This window comes from Mirounga leonina, unplaced genomic scaffold, assembly GCF_011800145.1.
Source record: "Mirounga leonina isolate KUSES-001 unplaced genomic scaffold, KU_Mleo_1.0 Mir_129, whole genome shotgun sequence".
Taxonomy (NCBI): Eukaryota; Metazoa; Chordata; class Mammalia; order Carnivora; family Phocidae; genus Mirounga; species Mirounga leonina.
The window spans coordinates 4,143,819-4,163,291 of NW_023270323.1; positions in this window are offsets into that span (position 1 = coordinate 4,143,819).

Consider the following 19,473-nt stretch of genomic DNA (forward strand, 5'->3'; position numbering starts at 1 on the left):
AGAAGAGAGTGATAGAGAGCAAGGGCCAAAAGCCGTTCAACCAGTATATCGTCATTATTGTCTAAGTCCAACAAATCAGTAGCCCACTCTTCAGTTTCTGTAAAGTTCCTGGATTTATCCCAAGGAATTTATTCATAAACAAACTTAAATAATGTGCAGTGAATATATGCAAAGTAACTTGTTGACTTTTTAAAACTTGAATTGGGTTATAAAAAGTGAAAAGGACAATTTTTAACCAAGGAGCATGTAAAGCAAGGATGAACTTCATGGGGTCCATGGATCCCCTTGATGTAGAACAGCCTTCTAGAGGACAAAGTCCAATACTGCTCCGACCAAAACGGTAGCCACTAGCCATGTGTGTCTATTGAACATTTGAAATATGGCTATTTGACTAAGGCACTGAATTTTTTGTTTTATATACTTTTAATCGACATTTAAAAACTGAAGCAGGCTAGCATTTGTATCAAACACAACTTTATTGTTTGGGTAGGACTACATTTCACTTCACCACTGAAAACTTAGTACCTGAACTGAGGTATGATAGAAGTTCAAAAAAGCACTCTGAATTTCAAAGTCTTAGGATGAAAATTGTGATGTAAAATACCTCATTAATAATTTTATATTGATTGCATGTTGGAATAAGATTTTTATATTTGAATAAAGTATATTATTAAAATGAATTTCATCCATTTTCTTATGTGCATACTAGGATATTTAAAATTACCTATGTGACTAGCACTGTATTTTCATTGGATGGCGCTGCTCCGTAGCATTCATCACATTCTCCAGAAGATGATGTTAGAAGGAAAAGTTTCCTACTGTGAAAGCTGGTTTGGGAGTACTTTATTTCTTTTTAAGATTTTATTTTTTTAAGTAATCTCTATACCCCACGTGGGGCAGGAACCCACAACCTCGAGATCAAGAGTCCTGTGCTCCACCAACAGAGCCAGCCAGGTGCCCCTGGAGCACTTTAATATATGTTTATATATTATCAACATTTATATTAATATTAATATGTGCTATCATGTCTGACACCTCGCCTCAAAATTAAATAATAACAGTGACATTTACAAATACCTACCAAGTGCCAGACAGTGTGGCAATCCTTACAATAACTTTATAAGACAAAGGTCATCCCCATTTATAGCTAAGAAAATTGAGGTTGCAAGATATTATGGTTTGTGACAGTTCCACAGGGCAATGGCCTGTAAAGGTCCCATCTCTGCTCCTCTTTATGTTTGTTGTTGATACAGTTAAAATGAACCTAGATCAACAAGATTGATGAAGACATCAAGCATTGCAGGTAACATAAGGAGATTTCACCAGAGGGTAAGCACCTTGAAGAGCTGAGAGTAAGGGGAGTGTTGTTTACTTAGCAAATTCATAGTTTAGCATATAGGTGCTAGCCGGCCTCTAAATCCTCCTCCTCCTCTCGTGGTTTAAAGGGGGGTAAGAATAAAAAAACCAAAGTAAGGTATAATGCAGATACATTTATCCACGTGTCCTCCAAAAAAACAGCTGCATCAAAATAACATACGCATCTTGTTAAAATTGTGTTTTCCTGGGCCCTACCCAGACCCAGGATCCTTGCAGGTGGGCCCTAGAATCTGCCTTTTTAAAAAACACTCCCTCCCCAAATCCAGGTAATTATTAAACTACAATGCTTAAAAACCTCTTTCCTAGAAATATCCCTCTATCCCCAATTTACTGTATAATGTACTTAGGTGAGAACCATGCATCCCAGACAGCAGCAACTTATCTCAGTTCCCTCATCCTTAAGAAATAATTATATATAACTTTTTGAGGTTATTATGAGGAGTAGAGATAATATATATAAAGCACCTGGCAGCATGCTTGACACCAAGTAGATGTTGAATAAATGGTAGCCATATGAAACTTGCCAAACCAATTGATTACATTTATTTACATATCACAAAGAAAAGTAGAGAACTTGAGCATTCAATGTGGACTAAGTTCTTCATGACTTAACGTACATTATCTTTTTAAATTCTTACCACCGTATAAAGTAGGTATTTTTTCAGAAGAAACAGAAATGTGGAGATGAAGAAACTTAACCAAGAGCACACAACTAATGAGGGACAGAAGTAGATCACAAGATCTGACTCCAAAAACCATGTCCTTTTCATCTCAACACACTTCTTCCGGTAAATTCAATAAGCCATCCAGCTTAAAGACCAGAGAAAGAGATGGAAAACTATAGCAGCTAACACTGTTGGGAGCCAGAGAGATGCATTCTGCAACAAATTATGGAAATTAAATACTTGTATATTATTATGAGTACGTATATCACTTGTATATGAAACAGGACAAAATTCCTGAACCATTTCTGGTAGAGGATGTGCCTTAACTTGTTTCAGAATGAATTGCTCCCAAGACATTCTGAATTCCCTTCTCTGTCTTGTTCATTACTAACATTTATGAAATGGTTGGCCATGATTTGAAGGACAGTCTGTGACTACAGACTAAGCAGGATGATAACTGATCCATCAGGAAATCAGACCAGTGTCCTTAGCCTTGTTAACTCTACACGCTAAGCAAAGGAACTAACCACAAAAGAAACTGTTTAAAGTTTCACTTTATCATAACCAGTGCACAAGAGAAAGAAAAAGTAGATCAAAAGATTAATTTAGAAGGAAGAGTTTTTAAGAATATTCCATCTAAACACAGTATTTACCCAAGTGAATAAATGTTTGCTCTAACATTTTACTATCCTCTTGCGGTACTTCAGAAATAACAAACTTTTAATTATAAGATGGCATGGCTGTGACAAGTTCTTACGGTTGCACCCAATAAATTGTAAAGTGCCAGTCTTTAAAAAGTTCCTACATTACTCTAAGTCACCTTTTTAAGTCCTAATCCTGAAAGGCAAACAAACCACTCAGAGGTATGAATATTTAATGTTTAAAATCCAGAATGGTCAGGGCGCCTGGGTGGCTCAGTTGGTAAAACACTGGACTCTTGATTTCAGCTCAGGTCATGATCTCAGGCTCATGAGATCGAGTCTTGCATGAGGCTTTGCGCTGGGGGTGGAGCCTGCTTAAGATTCTCTCTCTCTCTCTCTCTCCCCCCCTCTCTCTGCCCCTCCCCCCAAAAAATAAAAATAAAATAAAATCCAGAATGGAGAGGATGCTGGGAAGAGGGGCAAGCACTAAAGAAGCAGAGAGAGAGAGAGTAGAAAGAAATAAATGGATGGGAAACGCTCTGGGAGCAGATCCTTGAAGCCTATGCAATTGAGTAAATAAATAGGGTATCGAGGAAGAAGTTAAAAAGTTTAAACTTTTTAAAACTGCTTCAAGATTTCAAGTCTGGTTTTGGGGGGTGATATTAATAACTAATGTTGAAGAGAGAGGAGACATTTTTGAAGGAACAATGCATTTCCCTGGCAGTTTTTAGTAAGAAAAAAAAAAGCCAATTTATGAATTAAAAGGGTGGATAGTAAGGGCACTGAAAAAAGTACCAGAGAGCTCCAAGTTTCAGATTTCAGGAGGGAAGGAATATTCCTCATGATAAGATCAAGGTTTAGGGGCACCTGGGTGGCTCAGTCTTTAAGGGTCCTGGGATCAAGCCCCACATCAGGCTCCCTACTCAGAGGGGAGCCTGCTTCTCCCTCTCCCACTCCCCCTGCTTGTGTTCCCTCTTTCGCTGTGTCTCTGTCAAATAAATAAATAAAATCTTAAAAAAAAAAAAAATCAAGGTTTAGCCAGTCCGATGGTTTACTCAAAGTCATTTCTTTGAGGCATCTGGTTGGTGATAGAAAGGATAGAGAATATGTGATTTTGGAGAGGAGATAGAACATAATCGAGAAAGCTTGGTATATAAAGAAAAAATATTATTTGAAGAAAGTCAAGAAAATGAGAAATAGGCCTGGGCACAACTTCCCAATTAGTTGGTTATGCCAAGAAATTAATCTTCTCAGTCTGGGAGGTAGTGCAGACTGGGAAAAAGGCTTATCCATTTTCCTCCATTTCTAAGTTTGCCTTGATGTAAAAAGAGTTGAGAAGCAGGAAACCAAGAAAAGACAAATGAAAAAAACCTGCCATCTTTCAATCAGGATGATCAGGATGACTTATACATTTGAGCTAAATGAACTTAGGAAACTGTAAAGAGAGATCTAGATGTATACTGTGAGAGCTCGTTAGAAAGATCTGCCCACACCTCTGTGCAGTGTTCCTTTATTAAAACATTTTCAATATTGGTCACTTGCTATCCACCTGATACTAATAGGTTATTGTATGTCAATTATACACCTCCGAGGGTACCATCTGTTTCCTCTCAAAACCCTGACTGATACATTATTGGTGATTCTTTTCATCATCAGTACCTTCACATAAATCATTAGAATGTTATGCACACTTATTTACTGAGCATCTATCATGCCCTAAACTCCGTTGATATGTAATTTTAAAAGTAAAGTCACTTTTTGTAAAAAATTATGACTTTTGCTTTTGTGATTTTTTAAAAATTGATGACTTTTTAGTCATTTTAGGATTTTTAGAAGCATTTCCTTTAGATTACAGTGTGGTATGACCCACCACTTAAAATCTGGACATAAGTGCTTTCTTTCCGCATTGTCAACTTTTAACCAATTTTTAAAAGAGCTAGCAAAGGTGATTATTCTGAATCACAAACAAAATACATCTTAAATCTAGACCTTGTCTATGCATATAGGGTAAACAATTAACCAGAGTTATCTTTGGGAGGTAGGATTGGGAAACTGTTAATCTTTTACTTTATGATTTTCTATATTTCAAATTGTAGAGAATATTTATCACACCTATAATGAGAATAAAACAACACAGACTTGTTTTTAAAAACCACATTAATTGGGGCACCTGGGTGGCTCAGTTGTCAAGCATCTGCCTTCGGCTCAGGTCTCAGGTCGTGATCCTGGTGTCCTGAGATCGAGCCCTGCATCCACCTCCCCGCTCTGCAGGAAGCCTGCTTCTCCCTCTCCCTCTGCCCCTGTTTGTGTCCCCTCTCTTGCTGTGTTTCTCTCTCTGTCAAATAAATAAATAAAATCTTTTTAAAAAACCACACACATTAATTAACTTCATGATAATACAAATTTTATATATATTAATAATATAAATGTTTAATAGCCCAAGATTAATTTTAAATTGTTTTTTAAGTATCAATTTCTTTAATTTATAGTTTTGTCCCAAACTACTGATGTAATCTCTTCTGATCCTTTAGGTAGTCTTTCACATTGTCTGGGTTTAGAATTTCTTAAGCTTTTCCTTGTATCTCTCCAGCAATGGTGGAGCTATGAAGACATAATTATTAACAAGGCTAGTGTACAAATAAGGGCATTTAAACAAGTGGTATTTTGCATTAGAAAGATCCTTGGGGAAATCTAATCTTGACATGCTTTATTTACAGTAAAATCTCTCCACCCAAAGGACAGTACCTCCACTAAGTGTTTTTAAAATCCGTTTACACACTCTGGGAAAAGCAAGGAAACTAATATTTTCATTGGAAGGTATCCACATGTGTAGTCACAGTGGAATGCAGTAAAGTATGCCATTCCTAGACAAAATGTAAAGGGATGTAATACAAAGAATGATGAATCAACTCATCAAAAATCTAATTAAAGCATAGAATTATTTTAGGATAAGGAATAATATGAAGGAATGACCATGGATCAATAACATATACAAAAACTAAACTGAATTCTACTAATAATATCCAATTTACACATCATATCAAATTCTGCCAACCTGTGTAATATGCAGAGACCTATTGACATTAAATTTCAGAATAAAGTTATTCTGGGAAATTCCTCAAAGCCACTTTCTGCCAGTTGCGTAGAGGTTAACTGATGAAGAAAGTAAGATAGACTTTTTTTTTTTAATCTATGAGATAATGAACCTGGAATCTTTCAGTATTTTCATAATCTGATTATTTTACATGACAAAATATTTTTAATATTTTTAATACTTTAGCCAAAAGTTTGATGTCTGCTTCTTCTCAGAATTTAAAAGCTTTAACAAAGTAACTGCAGTGTGCTATGTATAAATAATAAATCCACCCATTTCCACTTAAATATTATTATTTTAGACACTAAAACTTACATTTAAAAATTCATGGAAAAAGTGTAGCTATAAATATTATCGATAGTTGCCTCTGGATGGTGAAACTTGGTATAATTTTATTATGCTTCTATTTGCTTTTTGTACTTCCCAAACTTTCTATGAAAACATTTTACGTTTATAAAGAAGTGAAAATCAGGAGTAGCATTTTTAGCACGTGCTAAAACACATAACACTGTTATACACACATATATTGTTATGGAAATTCGCATATTCACATAACAAATATCTTTGGAACAAACTGAAATTTTGAATAATAGCCATTACTAGCTAGATATTCTTCTGAATTCTTTATACGTATTGATTTACTTGTATAAAGCAACTGTAGGAGATAGGTACTATTATTTTCAGATAAGGAAATGAAAGAACAGAGTTAATATAACTTACTCACATTTGTACAGCTGACTAGTGTAGGCAGAACCAGGCTTTGAACCCTAACAATTTGACTATAGAGTACATGTACGTAACTGAAATGTGGCTGCTTTTACAGAGTGTATTATGGAAGTTTATATCTCTGAAATTTTCTTTTCATGCAAGTCGGATTCAACCCAATGTGGTTCTCAATTCAAGATGTAAAGTTCCTTGACTATTCCTATGTTTTTGCATAACTGACAAGGAATATTAGGGGAGTGACAATAAAGTAAAAAGATTGATCATAATAAAGGTAATTTCAGGATTAAGAGATAAATCTCTAAACCTGATAGTAAAGAATACTTTCTTTAAATATTTTAAGCTGAAACCATTATTTCCATTAAGATTCATAGCCTTCCCTAAAGAATGAGACCTCTTGATAATAGTAACTTATTTTTTATTATGTGAAAAAGAGTGAAAAAAAATCAAATTATAATCTCCACAGAATATTTGGCTTTCTCTATGAATTTCTTCTAGAAAGGAAAATTTGAGAACATATATATATAGTTGTTCCATCAATACAAAGTCAAACATCCAAATTAAATCTGAAAAATACAGTATTCAAATTTGTCCTAGATTTTATTTTATTTTTTAATTTAACCCAGGTACTTGATATAGATACACCTTAATCAAATGTAATAGTGTGGTCTTAATCAAAGCAGTATTAAACATTAAAAGATAATTTTGATAGATTTTTAAACAAACACATTCAACACAACAGTTAAACTAATGTAACAAAAAGCACTGTGATAAAATGGGCAAAACAAATACCACATTGAAGTAAATGAGACACATTTCCTAAATTAACATCAACTGAACATTTTGTTAAATGAAATTTATTAGGCCAATAAGTCTTTCTATGTAGGATTTAATCCTTAGGAGAAAAAAAGATGAAGACATTTCTTGTTTTCTTTATATCTATCTGGTCAGATTCCTTGACAAAATTCTTAAAGACTTTTTTTATATTTAATAGAATTTTATATTGTTTATATTATTTATTAAATTTATAATACTTTAAATTTTATATTATTAAATATATACTTATGTTTATATAACAGTTAAATCAACGTGTTGTCATTTCAGAACTTAGTCTCTGTAACACTAAAGTGTTTCTGACCCAAAGACAGAAGCATATAAAAATTTTGACCAAGAGATCCTATCATACACAAGGGGACAGAGGCCTTGGAGTACAAAGAGAACTTCTAGGAGGTTTTTTATCAAGAGGGCAGAAATACCCCCATGAAAATCAGAATCTTATCTATTTCACAGATATTTCAATATGATCAGCAGGGACAAACAAGTATCAACCCCTCCTAGAAAAGAAATGAGTTGGTTCTTACGACTTGAGCCAAAGTATCAACCGTTACACATAGATCCAAATATAGTGCCTCCTGGCAAAGAAACAGCCCACAGCAAGAGGCAGAGCTGGTAGACACCTGATAGCATTGCCTGAGTAACTTGAGCTAAAGTTTTGCTTGTTGTGGAGACAAATAACACTGAAAATCCAGGCAGAGAACAAACCACATTACCTCAATTTTAGAACGTTCTTTGAAGATGGTTTTGAAATCTCCTGGTATTTTTTAATTTTTTGCTGTACTTTTTATTAAGAAATTTCAAACATACACTTTTTTAAAGATTTTATTTATTTATTTGAGAGAGAGAGAGAGCAAAAGCGGGGGAGGGGCAGAGGGAGAAGCAGGCTCCTCGCTGAGCAGGGAACCCAATGTGGGGCTCAATCCTAGGACCCTAGGATCATGACCTGAGCCAAAGGCAGATGTTTAACTGACTGAGCCATCCAGGTGCCCCAAACATACGTTTTATTACAGAAAGAATGTTATAATGAACTCCCAATGTATCCATTATCAAGGCTCAATAATTATCAGCATTAATATATAATCTTAAAGTTTTATACATAGCTTTAAACAAAGATAATTTTATATATGACAAGATTTCACAAACTATTATTCAGTTTAAATGAAGGATGTGGTTTTTAGTTCAGTCATGTCGCACTTAAAGGGTTGGTTAGAAAGAGAACACTAGGCAGGTTTTTTTCAGATTGAAACTCTCAGAGCAAATTATTCTTTATGAAGTCTCTATCAATTAAAACCAAGCATATTCAGAAATTCATTTTTATTGGTACAACTGCAGAATAGGCAGACTCTCAGGGACTCATTTATGCTAAAAATAAAGCTCACTAGAAGTTGATGAGAAACCCAGAAGTTTATTGTAAATTAAAAAAAGGATACTTGTGAAGCAATCTGGAATATTCAGATCATTTTACTTCCAGGGAAGTCCAATTGAAAAATAAAATTTAGGTAAGAAGTTTGCTTATCCAGAGTAGAATCAGAGTAAAAAGAGGTGGAAGAAGTTAAAGAGAACCTCATTCAGTTGGGATAACCAGATAATCATTGGGTGATCACTTCAGTAGGTGACACAGGATGCTCATAACATACTGTTCTCAGGCCGCAGTTGGAGAACACTAACAAGAGCTTAGTTTCAAACTTTTCCTTGTTAAAGCTCCTGATTTCTTTTTTTTTTTTTCCTACCATTAAAACACTCCACCATGAAGATATCTAATTTCTAATATTGTAGTTTACCTTCCTAAGTAGCTTTTAAATTAATGTCTTCCTTTTTGAGGGAAACTCCCAGGCCCCTGGCTGACGTTCAGGAAGAAATCTACTTGGAAACCATGGACTCCTGGGTATGCTCTCTACCATCCCTCAGGTCATTTAGATTGGAATACTGGCAAAACACAAAATATAATTTTTGGTCCTGTTTTTGCAGATTTCAGGGAAAGGACTCTTGGGGTTTTTTTTTCTGGGATTGCTAAAAGAAAGACTGGCCTATTAACCAAACTCTATGGGATGCCTTCCTAAAGAATCAAAGTTCTTGCTTAGATGTCCAACTTGAACACCAGAAAAAAAATTTTTTTCATCTTTTTCCAAGCTTGTTCATTCTATTGTTTATAAAATCAACAAAATAGATTTGTTTCTCTTTTGTGCATGCACATGCTACCAATTTATTGCTATATTCTCTTTTATCAAAGAGTTAAGAAGTGAAACAATTTCAAGAGTTCTCAGATTATATGATTAGAACTTCTATCTCATTAGCTCTCTCTCATATGAGGTAACAAAAGAATAGTAAGAAGCGTTCAGCAACAGGCACAGGTTTCATGACTTCATTTGTTCTGAGTGACTTCATTTCTAACCCAGCCAAATCCATAATAATTTGGCTCGCTCAACCAGCCTGCCAATTATATGAATTCTTAAAAATCAATTCCAACCAAAGAAAACTGGAGAGCATTTCAGTGTACCCTCATGAATTGCCAACACATTCTGATTCTGGCATTTGCGAAGAGCAGTTTCCTTCTCTGCTGGTGTGTTGTAAGATGGTTGGCTAGTAGACCATGTGGTGACAAATTAGTGGGGATGCTCCTACAGCATTTCCTTGCTGTAGCATTTAGGTATCAGAAACATCTCAGAAATAATGATGTTTGGGCGCCTGGGTGACTCAGTTGGTTAAGCGTCTGCCTTCAGCTCAGATCATGATCCCAGGGTCCTGGGATCGAGTTCCGAGTTGGGCTCCCTGCTCAGCGGAGAGTCTGCTTCTCCCCGTGCCCCCACACCCCACTCATGCTCTCTCTCATGCTCACGCTCTCTCTCAAATAAATAAATAAAAATATTTTTAAAATAATAAAAAAAAGAAATAATGATGTTTGGTTATGTTTTATACAAATATAAGATAATGTTGGGCATAAATAATTTCCCTGAAAACAATTTACTTTTTAGTTTTCAAGTTAAAAAATTCCCTGGTTAGTTACACAAAATCTAAGGCAATCTTCTATTTTTTTTCCTCAGATTTATTTACCTGTGTTTATTTTTTTTATCTATATATTTACAACTGTTACGGATTGACAAGTAATTTCTTAGAAGAACCCACCTGCAAAATGACAATAAGATCATCTGACAATATTAGAGCATGACATTTTTAGCTCAGTGGCATACACACAGAACGTATATACAATGCTTTCTATTCTTCACATTTTTCCCCTTAAAAACTTGTAAGTACCACCATGTGAGTGGTAGGATATTACTTTATTGCAAATGGAAATCTTGCAGATAGGATTGGGTGACATGAACAGTGACCTTTGGATGATATTTGTTGACAGATTGGCTTTGTACTATGTAGTCATAACAACTGATTATAATTTTTAAGGCTTTTATTAAAATACATTTTTAAAAAATATTTTATTTTTAAGTAATCTCTACAGCCAGTGTGGGGCCTGAACTTACAACCCTGAGACCAGGAGTCTCATGCTCCACCAACTGAGCCAGCCAGACGCCCCTTACAATACATTTTTGCTTCAGTTATTAAGGGTCTTAATTAATGATTGTGTCCTTGTGGGGTGAAGCAATAGAGAGGGGAAAGTGAAAGGATCAGGGAAAAAGAGTGGCAGGGAAAACAAAGGAAAGGAGACAAGGAAGCCAAAAAAGAAAGGAGAAAGGGCTGGAAGAAGGCAGAAAGTCCCTTAGGAAGAAAAGCAAAAAGGAAAAACTCTGAGCGAATAAGGAACAGTCTGCTTGATTCTCACAGTAGTGTCATTATTTCCAGTAACAGGACCCCAAGCACCACCCAGAAGATAAAAGACTCATGTAAGTGAGGTGATAAATATTCAATTCCCATACTGTCCTCTTCACTCTCAAGTTAACTTTTGCTCCTATCAGTTTTTTGTTCCATGACTGTTACCAAAAGCTGCTGATCTTTTCTTTTCTCTTTCTCTTTCAGTCTTATTTTTTAAAGATTTTATTTATTTATTTGACAGAGAGAGATACAGCGAGAGAGGGAACACAAGCAGGGGGAGTGGGAGAGAGAGAAGCAGGCTTCCCATGGAGCAGAGAGCCCCGTCTGAGGCTCGATCCCAGGACCCTGGGATCACGACCTGAGCCAAAGGCACTTTGGCTTAACAACTGAGCCACCCAGGCGCCCCTCTCCTTTCAGTCTTAAGGTAATGAGAAGCCTGGACATTTACTGTCATAAAGCCAGAACAGAGGAGCAAACAGATGTTTAGATGAAAGAAGAAAAGTTTCAGGAATCCTCTGACCCCAATCCATACCATCAGGCTATGACCTGAGCTAACAGAGCTCCTCAGCTAAGCTTCTGTAATGCAGGGCTTTTTTAAGCAATACCCCTCTTTACAGAAGAGGGGGCTGTAGCTTGACGGCCTTGCCTATGGCTCCCCAGTGAGGGAATAACAGAAATAGAACTCAGACCTCCTGAGGTCAGATTCAATGTTCTTTCCACTTAACGATGCCTAAAAATACAAACAAATAAAAAACTCCCCAAAGCAAATAAAACCTTATCCATTTCTGTTTACCTCCTGCCTCCGAAGCCTGGAGTTTAGTGAGACCAATTTGTAATTCTAGCTTTTTATGCACACAACACCTGAATTGTTAACAGATGGATCCCTTTAAGGGTATTTTGCTAAATAACAGTTTCTTAATGTTCATATTGAGACAAATAATCTAGTAAGAACCCTATAATAATAGTTTCAAATTTTAAGGACCATTAGAAATGTTCTATTATTTTAAAGTAAAAACATCTTTGGCTGAAATGAGATCTTTTTTGTGGTTTTGTTTATACCTTTGAATTACTTTACTGTGTTCTATCAACACCACCTCTACCAATTTGTCTTGTTGACTCTAGATCTCAGCTTAAATGTCATTTCCCTGGGGTAGCCTTCTCTGACTGTTCAAACTAAATTATCCACCCCACCCCCAACCACGCTGTATTTAGACTTTTATAGCACTGGCACTTTTCCTTCATAGCTCTTGTTATGATAGTAATTATAGAGCATTTGAGTTTAATTGTTTAACTGTTTAATGTCATTGTTGCCTTCTAGACCATAAGCACCAGGAGGGCATAATTTGTTTATCTTGTTCACTAATATCCCCAGCACTTGCCACAGTGATTGGCATATAGTAAGTGTTCATTAAATATTTAATAAGTGAGTAGATGTGTTTCTTAGTGTAACCACATATGTTTTTACATATCTAGCTTAAGGAGATCTTTTATTATCACAGCCTGCTATAAGATCTATGGCTTTTATATCTGTCATCCCTTTTTGTTTCTGGAATCTGTTTTAAGGCATTTAAGAAGAATAACAAATAATAATGGCCCTCTTTATTGTGTGCTTACTGTATGCCATGTACTAGGTTAGGTGTTTTAAATGCATATTCTCATAACAACCCTATGAGGTAGCTACAGTTTTTAATCACACAGATGAGGACACTGGAGTTTAGAAAGTTTAGAAAGGGTATCTGCCACATAGTAAGTGCTCAATAAGTATGTATTGATTTAATTTAAAAATCTCTATGTTGAATCATGATTTAAAGTGATGAATTTTTTTCAAAACTCAATGGTGATAGGTTTATAAAATTAATATATAGTACAATTACATTTACTCACATAGAGGAAGAACTCACTTTCATATTTGCCCATATGTCCTTTAATAAACAGCAAAAAAATACAATCATGGATCAACTAACCCAAACTTCCCTTTTTCCTTCAGACCGATTCCTGATTCCTTCTTTTGAGGCCTACCCTAGAATTTCAAGTGTCCTGACTACTTGATCTCTATAAACTGAGATGAGAAGAGCAATAGAACCTTGTTGAAAGAGAGAGAATATGCCAAATGGTGGAAAACAGCTATTTACTTGGCCAGATTTGAGGGGTTTTTAGTATGGAATTATTTCCTTTCTTCAAAATAACATTGCCAAGAATCTTTTCATTGTAACTCTACCACTCCACTACTCACAGAATAACTTTTCTTTTTATTTCCTTCAAAAGTTACAAACAGGTAACAAACATGAGGCTCAAACTCACAACCCTGAGATCAAGAGTCGCATGCTCTATCAACTGAGCCAGCCAGGCACTCCACAAACAAGTTCTTAAGAAAAGCTATACATGTGGTAACAGAGATTCTCAAGGATAAAAGCTTTTCTGTATGTTCTGTTTATTTCATGGCTCTTTCTAGCAACTACAAGACAATATGATATAGAATCCAAACTTGAATGCAAGCATCATTTTGGAAATTAGACAGCATGGCATATAAGATGAAGGAAAACGGGATTTATAGAGTGCCTATCATGTGCACAACTCAGGGGGAAGCCCCTAGTTTTCTTACACAGTTTCATCAAAATCCCAGAACATGTTCCAGTTTAAAGAACAGTCTGTGTAGGCCACTACCATGAGAAAGATAGGTTGGAGAAGACATCTGAGCTGACCTCCCACCAAATGAGAGGAGTGAATAAGTAGAAGAGAATCTAGCTTTAGTAAGACCTAATATTACATGAATTTTTATGTGAATCAATTGACAATTCCACAAATATAATAACTGTATCCAGAAAACAGTCCTTTTAAAAAACCAACTTTTGGGCGCCTGGGTGGCTCAGTCGGTTAAGCGACTGCCTTCGGCTCAGGTCATGATCCTGGAGTCCCAGGATCGAGTCCCGCATCGGGCTCCCTGCTCGGTGGGCAGTCTGCTTCTCCCTCTGACCCTCCTCCCTCTCATGCTCTCTGTCTCTCATTGTCTCTCTCGCAAATAAAAAAACAAAACCAAAAAAAAAAAAACCAACTTTTAAGCTTATGCCGAGTAATCCCCACAGATTCTCCACTGCATCAGACTTACTTCCCACTGGTACTATCACCATTGCTACTTTAGACAGATTTCATTATATTGCCAGCATAAGACAAAAGTTTACAACCCGGTTTTTAGTAAGTCCATTCTTCCTGTCCTAGTCCCTTCATAGCCAGGCATGTCAAAATATTATATATCGTATCAATATCTAATTACTAGATTAAATTACTGGCATATTTGAGATTTATATTGTTTTCCTTAAAGTAAGGACCACTTGAGTGTGTGAAACCTGCAAGCAACATTTAGTGGAGACATCTTTTCATTAATGCAGGTTTGGAGATATTTTGGACTGAAGTCCTAAATTTACTTTAAAGTATCTATATTTGGGGGTGACTGGGTGGCTTAGTCGGTTAAACATCTGACTCTTGATTTTGGCTCAGGTCATGATCTCAGGGTCATGATCTCAGGGTTGTGAGACAGAGCCCCGTGTCTGGCTCTGCACTGGGCATGGAGCCTGCCTGGGATTCTCTCTCTCCCTGCTCCCTGCCACCGCCCCCCCCCCCCAAATCATCTAATTTCACTAGCAACCATGAACAAAGTAAAACATTTCCCTTAACTGACTGTTTTACTTGATGACTAGGTATCATCTTGCCAAGTGAATGACAGGACCAGAGTAATGGATTAAGCTGTTACATATCCTGGGAGGGGCGAAGGATATCTTGGGAGTGCTTTTGAATTTCGTATCTCATTAGTTTAAATTGGGGAATGTAAAAAATGATTAAAGTTTTCCTTTCTTAGTTCTTCCGTGTATTCTTGTTGATATAAATAGATGAAACTATTACCAATGCTGTCCAAAGTTTAGAAAGCTCATCATCTACATCATGAAGGCAAACAAACTCTCGAAACACAGTTCCACCCTGCAATTTTAAAAAGGCCTTTGAAGATGTCCATAGCTTTGGCAGTGTTCCAGAACCAGCTGGATCAGAGTGATGCAGCTTAATATAGAACACTGCAAGCCTGGAGAGTTGTGAAAGCCAGGGTAGCGTCTGGAGCAAATGAATGTGTGATTGACACTGATGGGCCTAACCTTCCACAGCAAGATATTTGTCAAGATTTCCTGAGAAATGAGATTGTATATTTAAAAAAAAAATAGAATAAATAGTCTCTGAAATACACAAACATCAACACTATTTTCTTTATTTTTTTTCTTTATCTACTTTGAGGCAAAGATTCTAACGCATAATTAATCACCCAGTCTAGTGTATTACGTTATTGATAACATATTAAATACCAGTACTGGACTTAGTTCACTTATTTTTGGTTAGCTCTGCCCAAGTCTCAAAGAGAAAAATAACAGATATCTCCAATTGATCTGTGCTTGGTAATCACAGTAGTGAGAACAGTTCAGTGAAGTAGAAAGCTCTTCGTTAAACTATCTAAATAGCTAGACAGGCTGAAGGTTCATTCATTCAAAAAATATTTAGTGCTTATTCTATAATAGGCACTCTTCTAGGGATGTAAGTATTATAATTAATAAACTAAGTCTATGCCCTCATGGAGTAAACACTTGTGTGTCTGATAGACAATAAAATAGGTATATACATTATTTTCAAGTGGTGGTAAATGCTAGAAAGACCAAGAAGTAGGATAAGGGGATTAATGTTATGATGGGATGGGGTGATATTATAGAGCAAGAACTTTTTGAGGAGGTGACATTTAAGCAGATTGCTGAGTAATATAAAAGAATGAGCCACACAAAGTTCTGAGGAAAAACATTTCAGATAGAATAAAAAGCAAAAACCAACCAAACTCAAAAGATCTTCAGAAAGAAATGCATTGAATTTCTTTTCAGAACAGCAAGGAGGAAAACTAGAGGGAGAGAAGGACAAGATGAGATCAGAGAAGTAGCCAAAGGCCAAACATCAGGCTTTGTAGGCCATGAAGAAGTCTCGATTTCAGTCCAGTGTCCAGAAAGTCACTGGATGGTTTTTAGCAGGGATAGGACATAATTCCACGAACACAGACTTTAAAAGGTAGAAGTGGAATCAGGGAAACTAGTTAGGAGAGAAATGGGGCCTTCACTCTAGGTGTGGTAGTAGTAGATGTGGTAAGTTGTGGAACATTGAAAATATTTTGGGAGCGGGTCTGAAGATATTTGTTGATGGCTTTGGAGTATAATTTTGCAAAAAAGGAATCAAGAATGATCCTAACATTTTGCCTTGTGCCTATACATGAATGGTATGCCTCTAACTGAGATAATGGAGAATGGTCAAGGCAAATGGGAAAGCAAAGTTTTTAGAGAAAAAAAAATCAGTGATGCTAGATGATATAAATATGTATGAGAATTAGAAATAAATCTCGGAAGCCTGGATGGCTCAGTTGGTTGAGTGTCTAATTCTTCATTTCGGCTCAGGTCATGATCTCGAGGTAGTGGGATCGAGCCCGCATACTGGGCTCAGCGCTCAGCACGGAGTCTGCTTGTCCCTCTCCCTCCCTTTGCTTGCCTGTGAGCTTTCTCTCTCTCAAAAATAAATAAAATCTTAAAAAAAAAAAAGAAATAAATCTCAAAATCTTAGGTGCTACAGCATAAAGTCACATTTATACAAAAATCAAGACACTTTACCATGAATTATGTTTCTAGAGGACAGTAGGCATGGGCAATGGGAAAAGATGTTTTCAATTTTCTTTTTTATACATTTCTTCATTTGCTCAAATTTTCTTATAAATCTCCCTCATATATTACTTTTATTTTTTTAATTTAAATATACCAATAATACACTAATAAAAATCAAGCAGTTAAATGAGAGATTATATAGTAAGCAGATAGAAAGAAAAATCAACTGCATTTACCTGTTTAGAAAGGTTTTAAAACTCTCCAGCTCCTACCCCCATTAATGAACCTTAGAAGTGGACAGGTGCATTTTCAGCTCCCTCTTCTAACTTTACATTTGGCATTACCATCAACTTGTTCCTTGGTTTAAAGTTTGCTTTCTTTCCCTAGCTGTGGCCCATGCTGCTCCACATGTAGTATGATATGCTCTGCCTCAGGCTCTAAAATGGTTTATACACATCTATCTCAAAAGCATTTGTCATCTGTTCTAATCCAGTGACTGCTTAAGACCCGAACCAGTTGGCCTCAATTAGCTAAATGAGGCCTGTTTGTTTGCTGTTTGGAGCTAGGTAGCAAACACAAGGGTATTCCAACTTGCCATATTACCTGATGCCTTCACCATGAAATCAGTTAGTAAACTAGCTAACTGTCATGAAGTCACTTTTTCTGTTTAGATAAGAGAGTAGCCAAAACTCTCAGGGACATTTTAATAGACACCTATAGAGAGGGGATTAGGGCCTCTATTAATACGCTCAGTCCCAGGATTCCTGCAACATGGGTTATTCTACCGATCTTCTCCCCTCACATTCTCCCAATGAGTTACCCTTCTCCCCACGCTGGGTCTTATTTCAAGGGTATTCACTAGTGGGGCGCCTGGGTGGCTCAGTCCGTTAAGCGTTTGCCTTTGGCTCAGGTCATGATCCCAGGGTCCTGGGATGGAGTCCCGCATCGGGCTCCCTGCCCAATGGAGAGTCTGCTGCTCACTCTCCCTCTGCCCCTCCCCCACTCATGCTCTCTCTCGCTCTCAAATAAATAAATAAAATTCTAAAGAAAGGTATTCACTAGCTCACTTGTAATGTCAACTTGCTGTTTTTAAAGATACGATTGTCAAATTATTAATTCATTTTAATGTCAACTTTACCGAGGGACAATTTTAAATGTATAATTCGATGTATACAGTTTTGTAACCATACACACAATCAAGGTATAGAACAATTCCCTCACACCCCAAAAGTTCCTTTATTACCTCTTTGTAGTCAATCCTCTTCCTGCCCCTGCAGCTTCTGGCAACCACTGATCTGCTTTCTGTTGCTGCTGTTTTGCTTTTTCTAGAACCTCATATAAATGGAATCATGTAGTATGTAGTTTTTTGTGGATGGCTTCTTCCCCTTAGCATAATAATGAAATTCATTCATGTCTTTGCATGTATAAGTAGGTTGTTCCTTATTGCTGTATTTTATTGTATGGATTTACTGTATTTTATTCATCCATTCACAAGGTGATGAATATTTGAGTTGCTTATAAACTTACAAAAAATTTGCAAACTTGCTTACCAGTTTTTGTGTGGACATAACATTTTATCTCATTTGAGTCAATATCAAGAAGTAGGATTGCTGAGTTGGGTTTAAATCTACCATCTTACTATGTGTAGTATGTATTTATTTCACTTTTATTTTTAATTTTTTTAAAGGATTTTATTTATTTATTTGACAGAGAGAGAGAGAGCACAAGCAGGGGGAGTGGCAGGCAGAGGGAGAGGGAGAAGCAGGCTCCCCACTGAACAGGGAGACCGACGTGGGGCTCTCGATCCCAGAACCCTGGGATCACGACTGGAGCGGAAGGCAGTCACTTAACCAACTGAGCCACCCAGGTGCCCCTCACCTTCATTTTTTAAAAAGATTTATTTATTTACTTGAGAGAGAGAGAGAAAGGTCATGCGTGGGGGGAGGGGCAGAGGAAGAAAAATCCTCAAGCAGACTCCCTGTTGAGCACGGAGCCCCATGTGGGCTGGATCCCAGGACCCTGAGATCATGACCTGAGCCGAAATCAAGAGTCAGACAATTACTGACTGAGCCCCACCAAGATGTCCTGGTTTCACCTTCATTTTTGAGAGGGTGGCAGGTTGGTTTCTGTTATTTTTAGGTTGCTGTTCTGGCTCCCTCTCAAACCTAAAAACAAAAATTAAAGGCTGTGAAAGAGGAAAGCATTAATAAGAATAAGTAGAGAAAAGAGAATTAAAGATAATGCTGGCTTAACTGTACGAGTGGCCAGTAGTTTCTCTTTATCACGACCAGATTGCTGCTCACCTTTCTGCGGTGCTCAAGTCCAGAACAACAAGCCAGAACACCAAACTACTCTTCATTTTCTTCAGATCACATACCTGCACCATCTCTCGGCCTGCCTTGGAGTTCTGTGTGTAACAGTGTGACTGAACGTTTGCCGGTGGAAAATGAGCAAAGGAGATGTATGGCACTCCTAGGCCTGGACCATGCAAACCTCCAGATCACAACCCACTGTGATTTCCCATCACTGGGGAGCCCTGACAAGTCACATACTGAAAATGGCAAAGCCATGAGAAGGAAGGAACTGCATTATCACTTACAGGAAATGTTATAGGAAAGCTCTCTATTTATCAGGAATCCCTGTTTTGACTTCATGTGAGCAAAAAAATAAAAGCGGGCGCCTGGGTGGCTCAGTCGTTAGCG